Genomic DNA, 7199 nt, shown 5'->3' with positions numbered 1-7199 from the left:
TTTAAACTCCAAAAGACTTTCGTTTGTTCAAATTTGTCCAACTTTGATCTTATCATCACAATAAGGCTATGGATTTAATTAATCTAGGTACTCTTAAATAATCCTTCAACCCAAACAAATAACACTTTGCTTTATCCCCTTTAAGTCTAAACTCATGTCCAACTATTTTGGCTTCCTTTAATGACATCAACTTAGCTAGATATTCCAAAAGAATCATTCATACCACTACATATACTTGATAACTTGTAGAAATACAAGTTATTTATGCCACCTTATCTAGATAATGCGGCCAAAAGTTAGTAATTATGCACCAATTGTATGAAAATTAGCCTAGTATTACAATAATTATAAATGTTTGCGATTACACCCACTAACACCAAAAAGATGGAAGACAAGCCGAAATTTACTCTGTTTTGTAGGAGACCGAGTCACCGCTTGTGCTCAAGGCTCATGAGAGACTGAACAATGCATCCCTGTCACATTGCGCCTGTCAATCAACAATGAAGAGACGATTATAGCAATGATGGCGCAATGCGACAGTCGATCAAGAGCTGTGTTTCAACCGCATGCGGCAATAAAAATAGCACCGCATGCGAACCCATGATCGAAAGATGCAGCGGAGCAATGCAAAAGCGGAGGATTGAGACACTTGTACACCTAATGGTTGTGCAGAATTGACAGTTTGATTGTATTACAGAAGGAATAACATCCCTCCGTCTTCGGAATAACTATAACAATTAAGAGGGACCACAATGCTGGAGTCAAAGAGCTGCACCTATAAATACCCTATTAATTTCAGAGAAATCTCATGCTACTTGATACGGGGCTAAGTGCTGCAAGATTGTAGAGAGAAAAGGTTGAGTTGAGTGCTTAAGAGAAGAAATTTGGGAAGAAGATGAGATAAGGCCGAGAGTTGAATCTCAGATCCAACCTGCCATACACCCGATCGAAGCTCTGTGCAAAGATCCCTGCTACCAGTGGAGCAAGCTTGAGAGGGAAGCTCTTCCTACCATCAAATCCATTCTATCCGGTAAGTAGATCTTCATCAAATCTGTGCCAAGACATTGGCACTTGTTTGTATCTGTTCTATCTCTCTTTCATTGTGTATTTCATGTTTTCTTTATCTCTTCATTCACACACCATGTATCAAAAGCTTAGTAGAAATATTAAATGTTTCGATAGATTCCATTTATGATTTTCTGTCTATTTTCGTTCACCCATTAATCACTTTCTTCATGACGTCTTCTTAATCCCCTGATGAGCCATATCAATCACTAAGAACTTAATTTGTATTAAATATATAAAATACGTTTAGCTAAAGCATGCTAGATGGCATCTTCACCTGTGAGAGCAGAAATTAAGATGTCATTCTGATCTATCGAGAGAAGATCAGAAGAATGCGTTAACTAAAGCGAGTAGTACTTCCAGACATGGAAGCAACCTTGCATTCATTACATTAGTCTCTAATTCACCACAGACATGTGGGAGCATGACCGATCACTGGGAGATGTATGCCAAGAGAAGAGCGGAACAGTATTTGTATCTTTAATCCGATTAAGAACTTGCGTTATTCTTATTATTTGTCTTTCTCTTTCTATTCTGTTCATAAGACTTGTCGCTACATCCCACGTCTTTACACAACTTTCACAGCCAGCCTTGATCCCAGCGTCTTGTACATGAAGTTTGTATCTTGTAACATCTAGCTTAGGTTTACAGTATTTTTACATTTTATCGCATCTTTACTGCTTTCCTTTATTTTATTGCAATTTATATACTTGTATAAACTCATGTTTAAAGATTGAAAACCTGGTCGCATATACCATGGACGTACCACAATAACCTAGAATATTTCCTCGTGTTCGACCTTGGATCACACCGAGAAACTTGTAGTGGAATTACACTTGGTTCCATCGTAAGGAAACTTGTGACAACGCATGACATACTACATGAACATCCATAATTCACGCATAAGTAGAAGTAGTATCGCATCATTATGAGCAATTTATGTCATACATCCAAAGTCGATCACAAGTTTATGGCACCGTTGTCGGGGAATGGTTAACGATTAATGTTGAATACTTTCATGTTATGTACAGGACAAATCTCTTTGTACTGACTATTCAAAGCGGAGAGCAATCTGACGACTTACGAGTCTGGAATAATCTGGTAATTCTAAGTGGACCCAGAGATCAAGTGTATTCTTCGTGCAGAGTTCATCAGGGTTAAATTTATTGGTGAGAAAGTATGGCTGAAGAGAATGTGGCACCTGCTGTAAACTAGAGGGGAGATCTGCCAGTGCAAGATCCTGTTTTTCTTGCTGCTGACAAGAACATCCCTATGAGGGGATATGCGATGCCAGATTTCTATAATTTCTCACCAAGAATTTCAAGACCAGTAGTTGAGGGGAATGCAAGCTTTGAAATAAAACCTATCATGCTTCAAATGATTCAGACTGTGGGACAATTCGGAGGATTACAAGGAGAAGACCTACATGTATATTTAACAAATTTTGTAGACATATGTAGCGCATTCTCCATGTCTGGTGTAACTCAAGAAAGTCTTAAACTATACCAATTCCTATATACAATGTGGGAAGAAGCAAAGAGGTGGGCTCCAGCATTAGAGCCAGGCGAAATTAATGGATGTGAGCAGTTGGTTGATAGGTTCATGAACAGATTTTTCCCTCCGTCCTTCAACGCAAAGAGGCGGAGGGAGATTTTGAATTTCAAATAAAGAAGTTATGAAACCTTGAGCACCGCCTGGGTGCGATTCCGACAGTTAGTAAAGAACTGTTCGCATATAGGGATTCCTGATAGTATTTTGATGGAAACCTTTTACAATGGCCTGGACCAGTCAACGCAAGCAGTTGCCGACTCCTCCACAGAAGGAGGATTAATGAATAATTCACATATGGAAGAAAAGAAAATATTGGATCGCATATCATGACATTCTGACGAATGGGTTGATACTGGGCTTGAGGTAAGAAGTCTGCAGCCAGAAAGAGTAAAAAGAGCCGATGTGCCAACAGACACAATGAGTGCATTGGTCGAACAAATGAACATGATGACCTCGCTCCTCTAGATGGTAGCTAATCAATAGAGAACTCTCTCCTAGGGAACGGCGCAAGTTAATACGGTGAGTCACATGACTGCAATGGGGAGAAGTACATTCGATAGACATCTGCCCATGGACTCAACAATCCGTATATGCTATTTATGATGAATCATGGGCCAATAACCACAAACATTGTTGGGGGGATCACACAATTTTCGGTTTGGATGAGAATCTCAATCATGAGGGCCATAGTTTCTATCAATTTAGTTATCAAGAGGATCGAGGAAATCCTCCTGTCTTCACTACCCCAGACTGCAGCCCAAGTAATTCTCAAGTTACGCAACCATGTGACCAACTGTTTGCATATGATACCTCTTGTAGTACGTCGTCTCAGAGACGTCATTAAAGCATTATATTGAAAAGTGCGAGGCGATGAGACAATCACAAGCTGACTCTCTCAAAGAATTAGAAGACCAGATAGATCAGCTTACGAGGGAATTAAAGAAGAAAATGCCCGGTACACGGCAGGGAAAGCGATCACGGTAATCTTAAGAACTTCTTTCAATCGGACTTCCTATCTATGTTTACTTGCTTTCTTTCCAGCTTTCTTTTACTGTTCTCTTAATTTCGTAATTATTTTTTAGTAGGATTAGTCTGTAATATTTTGAAAATTTCATGTTGCAAATGTTTCCATACTTTAAATATAGTAGTGCTGGTCGCATGATTTTGTGAATGTTGGGACGAATCACCATAAGGTCTTCGCGACTTGCGTTTTTGATGAATTATGAAGAGAGGAAAATATGATGGTATGTAATGAGTGAAGGGGTGTAGTAAGTGGAACCAAGAGAAGCTATGCGTCTAGTACACCCAAATGCAATTGCGGTGAGGGATGTGTTGCGCAAGTATATGTCTTTTGCCCGTCCTTAGCCAAATACACTATGTTGTGGTATCCTCCAGAAATGTGTTTAGTTAAGGGGCGTGCTGCGGGGATATATACATGTTTCCCATCCTCGGCAAAAATGTATCTGTGTTTATTGGAAGCATGGTATGAATTTTAAATCATGCACCCTTCTGAATCAAATTTGTAAGATAATCAATTTCTTTGACTCTTGCACAGGCAATAGAAAATTTTTGCAATGTGTTCATTTGTAATATATTTGTATACTTTGTTAATAGTCAATACAATCAGAGTACATAATTCACTCTAATCTTTGCGTGTGCCTCTTTCTTTATCTTCCTTTAATAATTTTTGTGACATTCTTAATCTTTTATTTTTACGATCTTCATTGCGTTGCTATGATGTATTGTATGTTTACACTTAGAAACATTTCCCATACTTAGTAAATTCTGACTAACACTTAGTTAACTCTTAGTTTAGTAGTACTTTACCTTTTATCGTTCAAAGTTCTGCTCAAACCTTCTTTTTGAAATTTTCTTCTAAGTATTTGTCTAATCTATCCAAACAACGCAATGAGGACCTTGCTCATCTTTAAATTTGGGGGTGGGGAAGGTTTGAGCAGATGAGATCAGAAATATGCAGTATTTAAGAAAATGCGTTCAGATTCAATTTAAAAAAATAATACTAAAAAAATAAAATAAGTTATGCAAAACTCCAATGTCAGCACAAGGGAAAATTTCAAAGCTGTTCCCAACCTGATAAGAGTTGTGAAAGGAGCCTGTTCATAGTTGGATGTTCGTATGACACCCGTAGGAGCAAGTCAAAACGAAGGTGGGTTTCCAAGAACAACGTAGTATAAACAAAAAGAAAAAAAATGAAGGAATGCAAGGGACAACTCCTCTGATTATCATGAGTTAAAGTTGAAATTGGCACACAACCATAGTTGGATGTTCGCATGACACCCGTGGGGACAAGCCAAAACGAAGAGTTTAACCATGACCAATTGTCTTTAAGTGAATAAATGACGCAAAGTTTTGCTTACCGCATATAGATACATCAAGTTGTTTTGATAAAAAAGAGATAAACATTCTATTTTGAAAACTAGAAAAGTGTCTTTGAGCAGAATTTTGTTAAGTAGAAGAATAAAGTAGGGCTTGCTAAGAATTAGCAAGGATAGAAGGAAAGTGCGATGTCAGGTAATGTACCTAAGTGTAACATTCGGTGCAACCAATCATCGCAGAAATATAGGATAGGAATGGAGCATGATTGCCTTGGTAGAAGATATGCTTGAGGACAAGCATAAATCTATATTTGGGGGTGTGATAACTTGTAGAAATACAAGTTATTTATGCCACCTTATCTAGATAATGCGGCCAAAAGTTAGTAATTATGCACCAATTGTATGAAAATTAGCCTAGTATTACAATAATTATAAATGTTTGCGATTACACCCATTAACACCAAAAAGATGGAAGACAAGCCGAAATTTACTCTGTTTTGCAGGAGACCAAGTCACCGCTTGCGCTCAAGGCTCATGAGAGACTGAACAATGCATCCCTGTCACATTGCGCCCGTCAATCAACAATGAAGAGACGATTATAGCATTGATGGCGCAATGCGACAGTCGATCAAGAGCTGTGTTTCAACCGCATGCGGCAATAAAAACAGCACTGCATGCGAACCCATGATCGAAAGATGCAGCGGAGCAACGCAAAAGCAGAGGATTGAGACACTTGTACACCTAATGGTTGTGCAGAATTGACAGTTTGATTGTATTACAGAAGGAATAACATCCCTCCATCTTCGGAATTACTATAACAATTAGTGGGGACCACAATGCCGGAGTCAAAGAGCTGCACCTATAAATACCCCATTGATTTCAGAGAAATCTCATGCTACTTGATACGGGGCTAAGTGCTGCAAGATTGTAGAGAGAAAAGGTTGAGCTGAGTGCTTAAGAGAAGAAATTCGGGAAGAAGACGAGATACGGTCGAGAGGTGAATCTCAGATCCAACCTGCCATTCACCCGATCGAAGCTCTGTGCAAAGATCCCTGTTACCGGTGGAGCAAGCCTGAGAGGGAAGCTCTTCCTACCATCAAATCCATCCTATCCGGCAAGCAGATCTCCATCAAATCTGTACCAAGACATTGGCACTTGTTTGTATCTGTTCTATCTCTCTTTCATTGTGTATTTCATGTTTTCTCTATCTCTTCATTCACACACCATATATCAAACACTTAATAGAAATATTAAATGTTTCGATAGATTCCATTTACCATTTTCTGTCTATTTTCATTCACCCATCAATCACTTTCTTCATGATGTCTTCTTAATCCCCTGATGAGCAATATGATTCACTAAGAACTTAATCTGTATTAAAGATATAAAATACGTTTAGCTAAAGTATGCTAGATGGCATCTTCACCTGTGAGAGCAGAAGTTAAGATGTCATTCTGATCTATCGAGAAAAGGTCAGAAGAATGCGTTAACTAAAGCGAGTAGTACTTCCAGACATGGAAGCAACCTTGCGTTCATTATGTTAGTCTCTGTTTCACCACAGACATGTGGGAGCACGGCATACTATATGAACATCCATGATTAACGCATAACTAGAAGTAGTATCGCATTATTGTGAGCACTTTATATCATACATCCAAAGACGGTTACAATACTTTACCTAGTCCATCAAGTCGTAGTATTACCAAAGTGATTATGATTTATTAATCTTTTCCAAAATTCCTCTCAAAATGTTTGGTTTTAATATCTTAGAACCTTTAATAAATCCATAGTCTTTTTTTTTCCTCCTTCCTATACATAAAAATACTTTTAACCTTATACTTGAGTATGTGGCCTGCGTAGGAATTTACTTATACTAACACCAATTGCACTACTCAACGAAAAAAAAAAAACATAACACTAATCCTTAATGAAATCTTATCTAGACAATTTTATTCCTTGGCTTAAACATTTAAATACCTTTATTCCTAAATTTTCATAACTCTATATAGTTTCATCAACCTTTAAGATCTCTGAACTGAGGTATATATTTGTTTGTTTCTAACAGAATTTTCATGAGATAAACTAGTGCCAAATGACCTCATAATTTTCTTTTTTTCTCCTTTTGTAGCGTCGTACCTGAATAATCTGCTTATAATAAATTCTAACGAGTCACTAACAAAAAATTAGAATATAACTACTGCATTTAAGCTAAACAAATATTTTCATGCACAACTACCATAAAACTTT

Source organism: Benincasa hispida, chromosome 7 (genome assembly GCF_027475165.1).
Source record: "Benincasa hispida cultivar pf3 chromosome 7, pf3_genome.v1.1, whole genome shotgun sequence".
Classification (NCBI taxonomy): Eukaryota; Viridiplantae; Streptophyta; class Magnoliopsida; order Cucurbitales; family Cucurbitaceae; genus Benincasa; species Benincasa hispida.
Note: the sequence above shows the minus strand (reverse complement) of the source record.